This window comes from Tamandua tetradactyla, chromosome 19, assembly GCF_023851605.1.
Source record: "Tamandua tetradactyla isolate mTamTet1 chromosome 19, mTamTet1.pri, whole genome shotgun sequence".
In the NCBI taxonomy this organism is placed as follows: Eukaryota; Metazoa; Chordata; class Mammalia; order Pilosa; family Myrmecophagidae; genus Tamandua; species Tamandua tetradactyla.
The window spans coordinates 14,238,921-14,256,891 of NC_135345.1; the positions used below are offsets into that span (position 1 = coordinate 14,238,921).

Genomic DNA, 17,971 nt, shown 5'->3' on the forward strand with positions numbered 1-17,971 from the left:
CAGCCATCCACTGCCAACAACAGACCACACAGGACAAACAATGTTTCAATGTTTACTAGTTGACTGTCCCCTCCCCACATTGCTCACATTTTGATTTAGAAAATGAAGGAATTGTTCTCCTCCTGAAATAAGTTCAAACGAAGCCAACTTCACTTATCCACCTCTTTTTGATAAGCATAACTGAGCTTCACTATCAAAGAGACATTTTAGGTCCCTTATTAAAGATGTTTTCATTACTTACCTATTTTGTTGACAGCATTTACAAAGTCATACCCACCCCAGAGGGAAGAAAATGATATTTTCATAACACTTACTGTATGTCAAGTATGTCACAGTCAATGTTTATTTAACCCTGACAACATGCCTGTGTGGTCAGTGCTATTGTCCAAGAACACAGAGAGGTTGGTTGACCAGCCTGAGGTCACACAGCTGGGGGCGGGGGGAAGGGGGCAGGGATGGCAGAGCCAGGACATGAATGCCAAGAAGCAAGCAGGTTGGAAGCCTCTACAACTCTTCCCGCCCCCACCCTCGCTCCCACACGCTTCTAATAACCAGACTAATTATCAGTCCCAACCAGAGATTTCTGGAATGGTTTCTGTGAAATAAAATTGATCAGCTGCCAAGCAACTCACTGAATTGCTAGTGCTCAGACCTGACCTTCCTCATTGAGGATGAAACCTCCCAGCCCGCCCCACACATACGTGCCGGGTGCTAGAAGCATAATATTAGAGGGAGGCGGAGGGAGAGAAGGAGGGAGGAGTAAAATGAGTATGTGGGGAGAGGCAGGGTCAGGGACGGTAGTGGGTTTGAGGAGGAAACAAGCCTTTCTTGCCGCTGCTCCACCTACCCAAGGCTTCCCCGGCCCCCGCCCCCCAGCCCTGCAGTTGGTCCCATTATCGCTTCCACCCCAGCTAATTATAGTCACTGATTACCTAACAGTGAGCCCCACTGTCACCTGCTTTGGCCTGACAGATTATGCCATCTGGGCCACGTGGCCAGGGCCTGAGAGCCAACAGAGGTCACAGATAGGGGCAAAGGGCTGTGAATGGGAAGAAACAAGGCCTTTTGCAGCTCTGACATCTGACTGGGCCATTAGAGGGGGTTTAGCTGTGTGTTCACAGCTGAAGCCCCTCTCGGGGGGCCTGGCCACCCAGTGCTATTAGCTAATGGGATGAAGCTGGATTTTGCTCTCGTTCCAAATGTGGACATGCTATATGGGACGGTACACTCTCCTAAAAAGGAAGAGAGAGAGGTTTCTTGGGAGAAACCTGTGGGCTCACAGGTTCGGGGTCATTGTTGAGCTGACACCAGAATATGCCCACAGAGAAAAGGCGTTGGCCAGCAGTCTGAGAAAGTGCCTTATTCAAATACATTTTCCACCTCCAGTGTTTATGGTACATTAAATTAAATACATGGATGAAAAACACTCTGTGAAATTAAATAAACTCTGTACGGTAATTTTCATTTTACGAAGTGCTTTCAGGTCCTTAACAGCAGGCGTCTCAAACTTTAATGTGTGCGTATATGACCTGGGATCTCACTAAATTGCTGCTTTGAAATCAGTAGATTGGGGAAAAGGGGCAGAGCAGAGGGGAATAATATAAGTTCTGTATTTCTAAGGAGATGACGCTCAAGCCACTGGCCCACAAATCATGCTTTAAGTAGCAAGGAACTAGTTAGTTACTGAATGAAATTAAATTACTGAATTAACATTACACAGAAAACCTACAGAACAGTGTTTCTCAAAGTGGGCACTGCAGGGCACTAGTCATCCAAGAAAGCTGCCCCTCCCCAACAGCCTCTCAGTCACAGAATTTTGGGGAGCATGACTAACTCTGTCTCCCCCTGGGAATTCACAACGCACATGATTTAGCATATTGGAGCTGAGAGAGCCTGCAGTGATCTGTTCCACTTTAGATGTGAACAGTTTGCATTTGAACAGAAGTTTGGAGCTCTGTGCCCTAATTTTTGTTGCCACTCTTGCTGAAGATTTCATATTACCCTGATTGCCTAACCCGCCCATTAATTGCTCGATTTGAAAAATGAATTCTCAGCGAGACAGAGGTTTTCGCAAGAAATACACACACACAAGCAAGAAAGGCTTTGGGACTGAAGCAATGCCCATATGAGGTACTGTCATAAATGCAGGCATCTTGGCAGTTAGTTGCTTCTGGCAGTTTCCGAGTCCAAATAAGCACAGATTGCCTGGCTTCCCTTATGAGTACCTTGAAGAAGAAGCAGAAATGAATGAAGGAGAAAAAAAAAAAAAAGCCAAGGATAAAAGCCCAGAGGTGTGATCATGAGACTAAAAGTGCAGAGGCCTATTCAAATTCTGGAGGCATGATGACCAGTAGTAATCTATGAAGGAAGAAATTTGAAGATTAATTCGCTTAAAAGAAAGAACAATGGTCTCCAAACCATTTTCTAAAAGTGCTTTTATATGACATAATAAAACGCTCACCATATAATATTCAAAAAAATAAAACAGACAACAAAATGGAGGAGATAATATGTTCATAGCTTGTGTTTTGTGGGTGTGTCTGTGTGTGTGTGTACATGCACGCATGTACATGTAACTGCATGTTTAATGTTAAGGGAGTATAATAAAATCATTAAGAATGTTGGCTTTGGGATCAGGCAACTTGAGATCCAAATCCCTGCTGATCCAAGTTTCTTAACCTTTGATTTGTATCACCTGTGAAGTGGGACTGACAATTCCCACCACCTCCCAGGCTCATGTGGGAATTAAATAAGATAATGTCTGGCAAGAGCTTAGCACGTTGCCCGGCACATATCAAGCACTTATCAAATGGAGCTATGATTGCAATTAATATAGAAAAAGACTGGAGGAAAATGCACAAAAGGTTTTCAGTGGGTCATCATCGAGTGGTAGAAATGATGGGTTTTTTTCTTCTTTGTACATTTCTGTGTCATCCAAAATTATTCAAGTGACATGTATCTTTTTTAAAATTAAAAAAAATACAAAAAGAACTTTATGAAGCAAGATAATTGTAAGTCTCTCCAGTTGATAAAGCATAGGTGGTGTTTTTTTTAATTTTCTCCTATTTACTGTTCAATATTTCTCAAATTGCCCAAACTAGACATTTATTAGTTTGAATAACTCTTGAATATGAAACTGATGCCCATCCATTTTGGAAAAATACAGAAAAACCCTAAAAAGTGAGCAAACACCGCTTTCAGTTCTCTGATGTCTGTTTTCATTAATACTTGTTTAAATTTCTAAAATACAGATTCACCTATAAATAAATTATGCCCCCGGAATTGAGCAGAGCACATCGTAACAATCATTGATAGTGATCCTTAAATAGTTCTTCCCTCTCCACTTCTCATCCCACTCCCAGAGTGAGAGTATATTTATAACACACATATATATGTATATGTAAAAATATATGCATAATGATCATATATTTTCATATAATTAGGTAAAAATGCCTACATAAGAAAATTCTAGAAAGATTTTAGAGTCCCCTTAAATGTAATCAGTATACATACTTATAGAATTAGTCCTTCAAGACGAACTCTAGAAAAGAAGGGCACTTCTCCATATATGAATTTACTTTAGCAAATGTGCATTAAGCACATATCCAATGCCAGGCTCTGTGCTATTTATTAAAAAACAGAAATGAAGACATACACTTTTTGCCCTTGATAAGCTTGCAATTTATTCATGGAAATGCCCATATTACAAAAGTTTCTAGTGCCATGTGGCCAATGTTAGAAACAAATAACAGGTCCAAAGGCAGCTAAGAAAAGTGTGAAGCACTTCGGATATAAGAAAAGTCTTTCCCTGAGAAGGACTCATCTAACCTGCATCTAGAAGGTTATAAATTCTAGCTTCATCTCAGGCCTACAACTTGAAGTTCTTCCACACTCAACATGTCCACTCGCTTGGGTCTCTGGCTCTTCTTGGTCTGGAAGATCTTTCTACGTTTCTGCTCCTGGAAAATTTCTACTCATTCTTCAAAACCAAATCAGAAATGACTTACGGGAAGTCTCTTCTGCTGACCCAGACTGGAGGAGGGTCCCTTTCCTTCTGAGCATGCATCTTGATCATACACCTACTTTAAATTACCTACTTAACCATTTCCTACAAGACAGAGGTTAGTGTTTTCCCTATTCATCTTTGAATCCCGAGGATTGAAGACCAAACCCAGTAGTACACAGCTGGTGCTCAATAAATGTTGCCTGAAGAAAAACAGTGCTGGAGTGGCACTGCCTTAGACCCATAATATACATGGGTACTGCCAGCACAAAGATACCTCTGTCCTGACTGTTCCACCAGGCTGCAATAGTCCCAAGCAAGGGAGAATAGCTAAGAGTCCAGAGAGTGAATTTTAGTCCCCACTTACACCCACATCTAAGTACCCTTGTGTCCTGGAGACTATATTGGTGAACAAGGCACATCCCCTCCCTGCAAGTTACTTAAAGTCTGTTCAACTCAACAGTTAAGTAAACAAGCACACATAGTGCATGGATACTTATAAAAATGCTAAGTAAGTGAATACATGAATGAATGAATGAGTGAGTAAATGTAAAAATGAATTAATTTCCTTGGATTGATTTTGACTAGATTCAGTTAAGTCCTACTACATGTTTGCTTTGTACTGCTACTGAGGTTCATTTTCATTGACAACTCACTTAGAAGGTCCTAATTTCTTTTATTCCAGGTTAAAGGCCGTGAAGGCCTCTGGCTTATTTGGAACAGGGTGGGTTTCCCAGTGCATGGGATCTGAGCAGGAGGTGGAGATGAAATCAGCAGAGAGGGAGCTCCTTGAGGTGCTTTGATGTAAGCTAACTAACCTCTTATTGGCTGAGATGCTCACCGGCCTGCTCTTGTCTCACCCATGTCCTTTTAAGTGGGGTGTTTAAAACACACACCTTTTTACAAGGCAGAAGCAGTGATTCATGGCAGTCTTGCTTGGGCATCTCATTTGGAGGGTCTAGATGAACAGGATTAACCCTAGTGTTTTCCCCAACACCTTGCAATGGGGAAGTTCTCTGAATGTCCTTGGAGGACATGCTAAGCCTCCTATTTGATTGGGCGGGTAGGATGAGCCAAGTCCCTGGCATTATAAATGTGGAAGAGCAGGTTCAGAAAGTTTTTAAAAATTGCCTAAAGTTATTCCCTCAGTGGTGAAGGGCCAAGGCATAAAACTTGGACACCTGACCCTAATCAGAGCTCTTTAACTGCCATGCACTGGTCTCTGGCCACCAGGGATATGCCTAAACAACTCTGAGCTCTAGAGACATCAATAACACTAGGATTTTAAGTTACACTGAAGAGCAAATTATAACCTAAGGTGGCTTTAAATGCCTCTGGGATCAGTGCCTCGCTTTGTAATTGCACAGCCACCACACCTGCCTCACGCCAGGATGATCCCAAAAGCGTTCTTCCTGGATGTTTGAGTTTCTCTCCCTCCCCCTGTTTAACTGACTGGATTTTTTCCCCTGCAAGCAACACTGAATTTGTACCATATTTCTTCTCAAAGGTAATAAGCATCTCCCAAAACAGATATCAGATGGAACCCCAGCTCTTTAGCTGGTGGTGTTTGAGAGCCTCTATTAAGTGACCTCATCCCACATTCGCAGCCCCTTTCCACATACCCCACTTCACAGATTCTCTGCTTCAGCTGAAAGGGTCAGTTTCCTGCCCGTGTGACATAGATGGGGTCTTCCCTTCTCCCTACTCTACTCTGGCAATGACCGCTGCTCACAACAGACTTTTTTTCTCTTTCCATGTTTGCAAATCCTTTCATCCTGAAAGTTCATTTCAAACACCACCTCTCTGGTGAAGACTTCTTGGACCCCGGCCTTTAAAAATGCTGGTTCAATTTTCAGGTTCCTCCAGAACCCTTGGAATGTGCTTTTGATGAGGCATTTTGCAGACGTCTTCTCCACCTTAACATAGAGGACAAAATCTCAGGCTCTGCAGTCACAGGTCTGATTATAATCCTGTTCTGCTTTTAACTATCTGGCATGGACAAATTTTCTTTCCTGATCTAGCAAGTGCTCAAAAATACCAGCTACTATTATTATAAGAGGGGCTTGGATATATTTGGTGAGAGCAGTGGTGCAGTGTTTGCTAGAATTTGGGCTATGTGGGGAGAATGGGGAGAGATGAGGTTGGAGAGCTCAATCAGGTCCAGATTCTGAAAGGCCCCCTAAGCCATAGAGGGGGTTGGGCTTATCCGGAGGACAACAGCAGTCATCAAAAGGTATTGAGCAGGGGCTGCTGGACTGATTTGGGTGACATTATATTAAAGGCTTCCTAGTTATTTTGGAAAGCATGGTTTAGAGATGAGGCAAATAGAAGTCAAAGGCAAGTCAGGAGGCTAGTTGTAGTCATCCTGGAGAGGACTCTTGAATGTCTGAGGAAGTGACCCTCACTCATTTCTCACCTTCTATTTTGAAATAGTCATAAAATGTGATAAGGTGAGTGAGATCCAGTCCCTGTCCTCAGGGAGTTTACTTTCTGATGGAAGGAGACAGATGAGAAAGCTAAGAAATTATAATGAATAGAGACTAATGCCTTGTCTTTATGTAAATGTCCAGACACTCTAAAAGGGTCCATTGCCTCTAGGAGAGGAATTTCCAACACGTATAATGGATTAGATGAGGGAATGGCATAAAATATAATAGGTTTCAAAAATCTCTGAATTCCATTTTCATTGCTATGCGTTGGACCTATATAATCTCTTATTTGTGTTGTAATATCGGTGCTTAGATTTAGAGGGGAATTATTTTAAGAGGGGCACTAACTAGTCCCTTCCATCTTATTAAATAATTGGTTTTTTAAAAGATCCCTGAGAAACGTTTAGCAATAAACAGGAGCTTCAAAATGAACTAGAATTTAATATTGCTACATTAACTTCACAGAAAATGCCAGGAAGAAGTTTGAGGAGATAATTACACAAGGGGAGAAACTTGTGTGTGCTTGCCTTCCATAGGTCTACCTAAAAGGCAGTGTTTCCAAATGAGCTATGTCACCAAAATTATTTGGAATTATTTGATCTTAACACCTGTGGGTTAATATAATATTTACATTAGGAAGAATCATTTCTAATTGGATTATTCATTAAGTGATTGAGAGAACCTAATTGGAAATCCTCAAGCAGGAAGCTGGAAATTGGTTGTAGAAGGTACAAAATGCATAACCATGAGTCCTACCTTGAGCTGTGCCAGAAATGGTTTGAATAACCAAGAACTAGGTCAGCGGTGCCCATGGAACTAATGAAAGCTCATTCTTTTACAGAACTTTACAGAGCAATTTCCCATGCATGATTTTGTTTGATCTCATCAATACCCTGCAAACAGGAAGGGCAGGCACTCCTTGTTCCCATTTTACAGCTGCGGAATCCAAGATTTAGATGATTCATCCAAGGTCATACCACTAGGGCAAGAAGGGGACACCCCTCACGCCAGCTCTTCTGACTCTCAACATCACACTGCCTCCATACCACACTATCTCTCCAAATATTTCAAAGAGTCAGAGCTCAAAGATAGGACTTTGGCAAAGAAGGTATGGGTAAATCTAGCCCAGACACTAAATGGGTGTAAAATGATTAAACAGAAATGGCCTGATCTACTGCTGCTGGATGAGTTATCCTGGTGATGACCACTGGGGAGACCCAGGAGGTAACTGTTTTCAGCTGAAGGTCTAAGAGGCAATGTGTTAGTGTTAGAGAAATAGAATCAGCAGGATGGGGATTATATATCAAGAGATTTATTACATAAATTGGCTTACATGTCCATGGGGATTGGCAAGTCCAAATTCTGTAGGGCAAGCAGCAGGTTGGAAATTCCAGTGATGGTGAAGTTGAATTCCCCGGGAGAACTGGGTTGACATTATCAGAAGCTGGAATAACTCTATTTGACTTCTGAAAACCTCAGCTAGGGCTTTTAGATCTCCAACTGATTGGATGAGACTTCCCTCATTGCAGACAACATTCTCCTTTGTTGATTATAGATGCAATCAGCCCTGGATGCAATCAAGTGACTATTGACGCTAGCTAATCCATCTATGAAACACCCTCATGGTAACAAGCAGACCAGTGCTTGACCAAACAACCTGACACTATAATGTAGCCAAGTTGACACCAGAAATTAACTATCATAGGCAGTGACTCACTTGCTCCTCCCAATGTATTTCTCAATGTCCTATCAGGCAGAAGGATCCCAGAAAAACAGAGGGAAAGCCCTCACATGATAGAGGGAGGAAACAGAGTGACCCAGGAAGATCAAGTGTTAAAGACTTGGTAGAGAAATACTAGCCTTTGAAGAAGTGGATAAGTCAATACTTAGTCAACTCCTCTGGTTAGCAATAAAAGAATGAAAGCAAAAGCAGGCACCCAGCTCAGAAGGCATTAGGACAACATGGGGCATGCAGACTAGAGGCAAAGCTCTTCCTTTTGCAATATAATTTCATGGGCCACTAGATCATTAGTACCCACAACACCACCCACACCATCACTTCAGCTCCCCAAAACTGCTTCATTGCCTTTGCAATAGCATATCTTCTTTTGCTTCTGGGCCTTGGCCCATGTTATTCTTCTACCAGTTTCATTTCCTCACTCCCACCCCAATTATTTAACTCCTAATCATCATCAAGTATCAATCTAAAGATCATTTCCTTCAGGAAGTGTTCCTTGATCACCTCCCACCTTTACCAGGTTGACTCGTCTGCCATGCTCTCACACATCAGGCTGCATTTCCTCAAACCTCATTGAAATTGCTTGATCTGTAGTCCATCCTTACCTCCGGACAATTTCTCAGAGGAAGCAGGGATTGCTATCTTGCTTCCTAGGGTAACCCAAGGGAGGCTCTGCAGCATTTGTTGCTTTCTTTAATTAATTGGATTGGTAATATAATCTAGTAAATAAAAAGCATTTCTTCTATATAGATGATAAATTCAGTTGGGCTCAACAAAGGTCCAAATAGGGCTTTCAACAGCATGTTGCATAGAAGTGTGAACAGATGATCAGTCAAGATTCTGCTGCAAAAGTGAGCAAGGGTCCTATGTATAGACTTCTGTTGTAAGGAGGCTTATTTCTGTCTGGAAGTGATCCAAGTTCTCAGGTTTTAAATAATTGGGAAAGACCTTATCCTTGGAAGCTAAAACCCACTCCCTATCCTTTGATTCTTGCCAAATATCTCCCACAATCCACATTAATTGAATTACTCTGTCCTTGGCCACATGCTAAATGCCTATATCTTTGTATGGCATCCACCAAGCGTGAAGCAGTGGCCCTGGCCACAACTGCCTGCTGCTAGTTGTTACAGGAGGAAGGCAACTCGGTAAAGAACTTCAAGTAGTATAGGTGAGACATAGGACAGTGTGTGTTAAGATCTCCATTCATTTATTCATTCACTCATTCATTCAACACTATGTTCTAGGTACTGAATAAACAAGACACATTCCCTCCCTTCAAGGAGGTCTCTAGAAAAAAATGTTTGAAGAACAAAAACCCCAGCATTTACAGCAGCATTTTTCAGACTTTCAAATGTGCATTTGAAATCACCTGGAGATCATATTAAACTGAGATTCTGATTCAATAGGTCCAGAGCAGAGCCTGAGATTCTGCATTTCTAATAATCTCCCAGGTAGTGCTGATGTTACTGGTCCCGGGCTCACACTTCGAGCAGAAAATATTACAGTATAGGCTATATGGAGATAATGCTTATATCTTCATTATCTCATCTGATTCTCACAAGAATGTGAGGAATAGATAGGGGATGCACTTTATGACCTTTCATGGATAAAGAAATTGAGTCTGGGAGACATAAAATCTGTTTTTGCAATTGTATCACAACTGTTAAAGCCAGATTTCATTTATTCATAGTCAGGATGCCAACACCCCCAATTATTCCTCAGTGCTGCCCCTTACCCTTACCTGCTATCCACAATGATACTCTTGCATCTGTGGACACAGACCTGGCACCCACCAGGCTGGCCTCCCTAACCTCATGCTGGCACTTTGCCCTGTCCTCTCTGACTGGCCCCAGCTGAGCTTCATGTTTTCAGGACTCATAGGTCATGGGACAGAAGATGACAGGGAGCAGAATAAGAAAGGAATCTTGGAGAACCCTGGGAGCACCTATGTCATCTGAGTCTCAGCAGGGTCTGATACTTCCACTGGGTCCCCACACATACCATCCCCCAGATAATAAACCCTTGTCCACAGGGAAATAGAAGAGAACTGTACTTCTTGAGCACCTATTTTGTGTGGGACACCCAAGCACCTGTTTTGTGTGGGACATCCTGTGGGTTTTTTCCCTATGTTAGCTCATTTAATAGGATAAACAGGAAGGTAGATCTTATGGTATCTATTTCATGTATGAATTTGCTGTTACTCACATGCCCAAAGTCACCCAGCTAGAAAGTGCTGGAGCAGAGACAGCAAATTACGATCACTCTGGCTCAAACCCATTAGTGCTACTATCCTGAACGAACGCTTCTAACTAACAGCCTTCATCATGTGGGGGACCTGCTCATAATGCTGACATTAGGTCTTGGAGACGCCCAAACATCTGCACTTTTGCAATCATGCCACACAATTCTGATTCTGGCAAACTGCAGATCCTACTTTGAGAACAATGGCCTCAGCCAAGTGTAGAAGTTACACAGGGGCACTGCCCATCCAGGTCCACCCTGGGAACCTGCTTGGTGCAGAGAAGCCAGGGCATCCTCTCACCTTGCAGAGTCTGAGTTGGTCAGAAAGAAGAGTACAATTATTGCATCTCAGCCATATTTGGGTGCAATATAGCAAGGTTACACCTGAGGCCAGGAATGCAGCCATGCTGGAAAGCTGCAGGGCTGGCAGGGCGTGTGTGGGTGGGACAGGTCCTGAGTACTACCTTCACACAGCTCATCACATCATGTTATTAAGCGTGGGGTTCCTCAGGACTTCTGTCCTGCCATGTATACTGCTATAGAATTCTCAGTCCTGCAAGGTTAAGGAATGGGCCATTTGGGGTCCTTAAGTAGGCAGATGGCCTGGGTATACACACTGCCCTAGAAATTGATCAGCTGGGCTCCTGAACCCCAGCCATAATCTCCGGGAGCCACCAAGTTGAAGGCAGAATGTTCATAGATGTTCATAGATGTTCATAGATGAGCTTGAGCCCAGCTCAATGGACTGGAGACAACTAAGAAGGTAGAAAGGTACTGAAGTGAAAAGCTGGATTCCAGACCCAGCCACTAACTGACTGCAGGAGCCTGATCAAGTCATGGCCCTATTCTGGGCCACCATGCCGTCTTGAGTAAAGTGCTTTTCAGTTCTTATTTTTCTAAGAAGCCTTGGTTTTACTTCCATGAAAGGCCTTTGTTTGGCTCAAAATAGTAAGCCCAAGGTCCACCCCTGGCTCCTAGTAAGCCCTTTGTTCCTGACTGATGCAGCCATTCTCAACTGTATCTCTCCCATTCTCATCCTCATCCCTACCTCCCTCACACCTTTTTGCAGGGATGCTGGGATACTTCATAGAATCCAAGAACATTGGATGAAGGAAGGGAAAGAACAGTAAGTTTGTAGCCCTTGTTCCTAGAATGCTGCCAGGCCCTTGAGTCAGCGCCACCACCACCCAGGCTCTGTCTTTCTACAGTAAATATTTTAGGGAAGGGAGAACCCACCTCCAAACTGACTCATCCTTCAAGGCTTAACTCAGGGTTTATTTTTGTCAATAAGCATCCCTGGGCCACAGAGATTGCTCCTTCCAGATACATAGATTATTTATTATTCTACAAATAATAGTTTTAAATAACAACAGCACAATAATATTGTTACTAACACAATAATAAAATGAACATTTTCGTATGGCTCTTAACACTCGTATCTCTTTGTACATTCTTGTCTCCCTCTTACTTAATTTGCCTGTTATCCATGTGCCCTCACCCATCCACCCCACCCCAAGCCACTTATAGTACATTCCTTGTAGCCTTGGAGAGAGCATGAAGGAGCCACTTTGTATTCACAAACACCTTGCATTGAATCCTGATGACTGCGATATTCACTGGTCAAGTTCTTATTTGTTTTTATGTTTTCTGGTTGTTGCTGTTTTTTTGAAGGATGTGCAACTACCATGATCTCTAAAAGCCCCCTCTCCTTCCCTAAAATTTAACGACTACAGCTGTGCTTTTTACATAAAAAAAAAAACCTACCCAAACGCCCTGATGAGGACAGAGGCTCAAAGCACACCAGTCCCCCTTTGTTAGAAACTATGATACACTGTATTTTTATTTTATTTAATTTTAAATCAAATTTTCCCCACTCTTCCTCACCAATAAAAAGTACCTGATTGCATATTTGTGTGTGCAGCCTCATCATCCAGGAATGTTACATATTGATTATCTCAGTGTGTCTACACTCACACACACAAGTACTCACACTGTTTTAAATTTTAAATCATAGGAAAAAGAGAATTCCATTGGTCCAGGTGGGGTTGAATGTCTACTCCTGGCTCAAGCAAGTATAGGCAAGGTGTACAGCATCACTAACCAGACATACATCCAGTTAGATTCCATTCCATGTTTGAGACAATTCCCAGGCAAGGAGACAGCCATACCTGTGATAAACACAATGCTAATACCTAGGGGGCATGAGCCTTTCTGTGTCCTTTCAATTCATCCTCAAATCTCAAAGCTTTATCAGTTCCTAGCTCACGTGGAAAACCTACTGCTTAAGATGAAACACTCATAGCTGCATTGTGGTCCCAGAACTATATACCAAGTACTCTAATCAAAGTTCTCCGCAAACCTCATACCAGCAGCTTCATCATCCAGGTATGTTACTCACTCTGTGCCCAGTGGTCAGCCTCTCTTGGAGCTCATGTGCTCTAGAGTTGGGCAGATTGACAACAATCCACCCTAGCAGGATAATCAGCCCACTGCCATCTTCTGGAAATCCTGAAAGTTAACATTTATCAAGCATTTATTGCAATGCCAAGGTCTGTACTGGATGCCCAGAATAAACATAAGCCCGTATGCACACAATCCCTGCCTCCAAGAGGGCCATCAGAGAGACTAGGAAACAGGTGGCAGCAACATAGCAAAACAGTTCCCAGAATTCTCTCAGGAGCTGAGCACAGAAAGCAGTGGGAGAACTTCAGGCAAGAAGAGATGTCAAAAAAGTGTTTTCCTTGGAGGACAGCACCTGTGTCTTAAAGAGCATGAAAAGTTAGCTAGAAGAAGAGATGGTAGAGAGATTCAGGCAGAGGAATAGCAGATGAAAAGACTCAGAGGCATTACACAGTACACAGTATAGCACATGAGGGGAAATAAGCTCACTTACGTGAGATGAACATAGTGTGTAAAGCAAGGAGTCCAGGGAGGATGGGACTAGAGGGCTGCTCAAGGGCCAGAACATGTTAGACTATGTCAACCAGGCTGATAACTGTTGAGAGGTGTAGAGGAGGGTATGGGAGTGGTAGAAAATGATGCAGAGAGGTGAGTAGGGAGCTGATGAAAGCCATCCAGATTATAAAGATATGACGGAAAGTATTATTTAAGCTAAAACCTAAAAGACAAGAAAGAGCCAACCACAAAGAATCTGAGAGAATGTTCTCAACACAGAAATAAAAAATGCAAAGTCACCAAGGTTGGAAAATACATGTCTTGTTTGAGAACTAGTTAAGTACACTAGTAAGAGCTTTAATAAAGTAAGAGCAGTGACATTTGAGAGGTGGGGCCAAGACAGAGGTAGACCCAGAAGCCAGAAGAAGGCGTTCAGATCTCCTTCCAAGGGAAGGCTTTAGAACATTATAAATAGTCAATTCACATGATTTTACTTATGTTTACTTTTAAACCTCCTCCTCCTTGTTGTCTGGGAAGTGGACTGAATGGGAACAAGGAAAGACAAAGGGAGAACAAGTAGGTTTCTATTGCTATATTCCAAGTGAGAATGATGGTGGCCCAGGTTAGGATGGGTAAAGCGATTTGGGCAGACAGGGAAACTTTGGAGGTAGAATTGACAGACATAGCTGATGATTTGGATAAGGCATGGTAAGGGTAAGAGAGAAAACCTTTCTCATTGGCAAGTTCAAATAGATATATAACAGTCTCATTGACTGAGATGGGAAAACGGGAAAATGAACACATTTTTATCTTTGGGGTGGATGGAGGCAATACAGAGATCAAGAATTCTCTTCTGAAAGTGTTAGGTTTGAGCTGCATTTTAGATAACTAAGTGAAGATGTCAGGTAGCAGATGGTTATACAGGTTTGACTTTTGGCATGAGACAAAAGTTGAGTCTCAGTCATATATAGACGACATTTAAAGTCATGGGACTGGATGAAGTCACCAAGATAGAGAGTGAGACAGAGTAGAGAAGACTCGGGACCAAATCTTAGGGCCTTCCAACACTTAAAAATAGAAAAGAAGAGGAGAAAATTGAGAACTAGTTTGAGAGTTGGGAGTAAAGAAAGAATGTGATTTCAGGTAAATCAAGGGGGTGGGAGGCATATTTCCAATGAGAGAAAGTGACCAATTTGCCTAATGTTGCCATGTGGCAGGTAAAATGAGTAAGGACCATTGGGTTTTTAATCCCAACCTCTGGAACCTTGCATGGCAAATAGTAGTTGCTCAATAAATACAAGCTAAATTAATTAACAGATGGCTCTAGCCCAGAAATGGCAAGTATAGGACATTTTGGCTTCTAGGCCATTACTCCCCATCTTCCTGCCTCTATGAAAGACATTGATAAGCAATCACTGCTTTTCGTTATTTTATTATTTATTTTAAATCTTGACTGAATTATTTATTTTAAATTCTTCAGCCCTCTGGACAGGCATGATCAAGCAATTAGAATTGCTATACAAATTTAAGCCTATTTGCTTTTCCTGGTATAGACTTAGCAGTCAGAACAGGACTTTATATCAGGGGTGTTCAACATTGGAGCCCTAATGAAGGCAGCCTCATGAAGAACCACAGATCGTCTGCCAAGTGTTCTGCAGAGTGAATTCCTAGGGGCCGAACCACAGTGATTCCATGGTTCAGTGGTGTCTTTCCATACTTACTAACATGCAGCAGCTCAAAGCACAAAAAGTAAAAGCCAATCTAGTCTAGGGTTAATAGTTGTGAACGAAATCTTCTTTAATACTTCTTGTTATGCAGTCTTTCCCCCTTACCTTTATTGTCCTCTTGAAATCCCTTATTGACAAAGGCATGATTCTGTTCTAAATCTTTGTCTATGAACACAATTACCAGTTCTGCTTTTTTTACCAGGCAAATATGTATCATGAGATGCAAGTCATTAATTTAACTTATCCACCCAGCCATAGGCAGACTAGCTTTATCTCTAAATGATGCACTCCCCCACATAAAATAAAATCAGTCCAATGCACTTAGCATTATGGAAAGACATCTGCTGAAGACAAGTCTTGGATTTTTGGAGGCTTAATACTTTGAAATTTATTTCTTTCTGCTACCTGGAGTTTCGTGAGTCCATTTGTGGACTTTTCCACCTAATTTTGCCTTGCAAGCTAATGAGCAGTTGGTTCATAGACATGCAAGTTGTAGCTCTTCTATTAAGACTCCTTTATTGATATTGCAGTGTAAAAGGCAGAAAATTAATAAGAGCCTTTCAATACCTTCCATCTCCTCTAGCCATTGTTCATTGCTTCAATAGACATGTACTACATGCCAGATTCTATTCTATTTCCTAGAGTAGAATTTAGAGGTACACTGAGGAATGAGCTCATGCCCTGGGATCATGAATGGGTTTCAGAGGTTCTGTGTGCCTCTCTGAAATATTACGCAAAATGCTATGTGTATGTGGGTGTGTATGTGTATTTGTCTCTAAAAAGAGGCCTATAATTCTTATGGGATTCTGAATCCAAAATGGTTAGGAATGGATAGGAATCTAAAAGCCACTTTGACACTTCCCTCTCCTTTATCCTCAATCACATATGAACAAAACCCTTTGTTTGGTTGGTTTTTTGTTTTTTTTTCTGCTAAATTATTCTACATCTATACCCTCCTTTCCACCACCCCCCTACCTTAATCCCAGCTAACCTCCTCTCTCATTGGTCAATTGAAATTAGCTTCTTAATAGTTTCCCCATTAATTCCCTTACAGTCCTTCAATCTGTTGTCCACCGAGAAGCCAGATACCAGGTCATATTTCTGATTTCTAATCTGATCATTTGAAGCCCTTGCTTAAAGCCTTTTAATAGCCTCCCACTGCTCTGAGCATAAATAACAAGCTATAATCCTTTGAAAGTTCATTTTTCTAACTCTCCCATATCCTCCTCTAGTATGGCCTTTGCTCTGTGAACTCCAGTCTCACAAACTTCTTTCACATCCTCAAATTCTCCGTTCACTCTCTTGCCATTGAGATTGGGCTCATTCACTCGTCTCCACCCAATACCTTCTCCTCTCCACCAAATTGTATCATAATTATCACTTCTACAGTGGTGCATCCCCTGACCTTCATGACTAGGTCAAATACTATTATACAAGCTCATAGTCCCATGAACTTCTTCATAGTCTTTCTCCAAATTAGAATTATGCATGCAGCATATACCTATTGATTAATATCTATCTCTCAGTAAACCAGACTATTTGTCACTGTGTCCCCATTGCTTAGGTGAATTCTGGGCACATAGAAGCCAAGGGCTTCATTAATACTCAGTGAATGAACAAATGAATGCTCAAGTGGATGAATAAATAAGCAATGTGGTAGATGCTATAATAAAAGAAAGCATTAAGTTCTACTGGGGCACAAAAGATGGTAGGGGCCTTCTTATTAGGGCATGAGTTATCTTCATGTACCCAGTACAGAGCTTAATATGTAGTGTTTGTCAGTGATATGCATTGACTAAATGCATAAAATAATAGCTAACTCTTCCTGGGAGTGAAGGAGGGCTTCAAGAGGAATTAGAAATTGATATCAGTCAAAAAAGAAAAGGAAAAGTATTCAGATTGAAGGGGAAAAAGTAGGCATGTTAGCTTCATGGATGCTTAAACAAATACGTTACAATGGGTTGACTTAACAACAAGAATTTATTGGCTCATGGTTTTAGAGGCTGGAAGGCTTGCTTCCTCCTGGGGTTGGTACCTTCTAGTTGGCAGGCAATCTTTAGGTTTCCTTGGGTTTTCCATTACATGACAATGTACATGGCAGCATCTTCTTTCTTCTTTTCTAGTTTCCATTGACTTCTACCTTCTGGCCATTCCCCTTGGCTTCTCTCTGAATTTCATTCAGCTTATAAAGGGCTCCAGCAATCTGGATTAAAGCCCAGCCTTATTCAGTCAGACCATATCTTCAGTTTGAAGTAACATCTTCAAAATATCCCATTTGCAATGGGTCCAACAACCATTGGACTAGAGGTTGGGACCTGAACATGCCTTTTGTGGTGGACATAATTCAATCCCCAACAGTAAGACAAAGGGCATTTCAAACTTCTGTTTGGCCATCCTGCTATGACAGGCTTGTTGTCCCAGCTGTTTGGAGAGCTCAGGACAGAGGTATGGACTCCTTTGCAGAGAGCCTTGTTGTCCAACAACACACCTTCTTGGAGCAGCCCACATCCCATGACTGGTTGCAGCAGGGGTATAAAGACATACCTGTCCTCAATGAGGGGCAATCCTGTCATGTTTTTAGATCCAGAGCTCCCACTGGCTACCATTGGGCCAGCATCACCTCAGTTGCTCCCTCTGACCTCCCTTTCACAGTGTTGCTCTCACTGGAACGCTAAACTCTGTATCAGAGTCTACTTTCCAGGGAGCCTAACTGCCGCCCCGGGTAAGACTGGAAGATTGAGTTTATGCAGAAGAATCAACTAGAAAGCTAGATTACAGCTAGACCATGAGGACCCAACAGTGCTGTGCCAAGAGGCGTAAACTTTCCCCACAGGCAGAGAGAAACCAGGGAGGCCTTTTAAGCAGAGGGATGATGAGTTTAGGCCCTGTATCAGAAAGACCTCTCTAGCTGCTGTGTGGTAATTACATGAGGAGGAGG

At 42.1% G+C, this 17,971-nt stretch overlaps 1 protein-coding gene across 1 annotated transcript in view; it reads right to left on the reverse strand.

Annotated features, from left to right (window-relative positions):
- The window catches only part of LOC143663043 (uncharacterized), a 188,778-nt gene that overhangs the window by 37,469 nt on the left and 133,338 nt on the right, over positions 1-17,971 (reverse strand). The gene's annotated exons all lie outside the window — the stretch shown is intronic.